Raw genomic sequence first — 302 nt, 5'->3', positions numbered from 1 at the left:
CGCAAGGGCGACGAGCGCCGGAGCGTGACAGAGCCCACCCCGCCGCCGCCCACCCATCAGCGCGCGCCCCTTACCCGCGCGCCTCGCAGTCTGGGCTTCACGGCTGGGCAGCCCGGGTGGCAGTGGGGTCTTGGTTACCTGTCCTAGGAGGTGCACACGCCTGTGGGCTGGTGCCTGCTGACGCCGACGCCCCCTAGGACCCGAGTTTGCAGACTTTGGGAGCCTCCGGGTGCCGGAGCTGGAGTGGTGAGGGTCGATCTAGACTCTGACAAAGTGGGCAGCTTGACCAGATAGTGCCCAGA

Source organism: Carlito syrichta, unplaced genomic scaffold (genome assembly GCF_000164805.1).
Source record: "Carlito syrichta isolate Samal-C Ts95f unplaced genomic scaffold, Tarsius_syrichta-2.0.1 Scaffold309733, whole genome shotgun sequence".
Lineage (NCBI taxonomy): Eukaryota > Metazoa > Chordata > Mammalia > Primates > Tarsiidae > Carlito > Carlito syrichta.
This window is presented reverse-complemented; position numbering follows the sequence as displayed.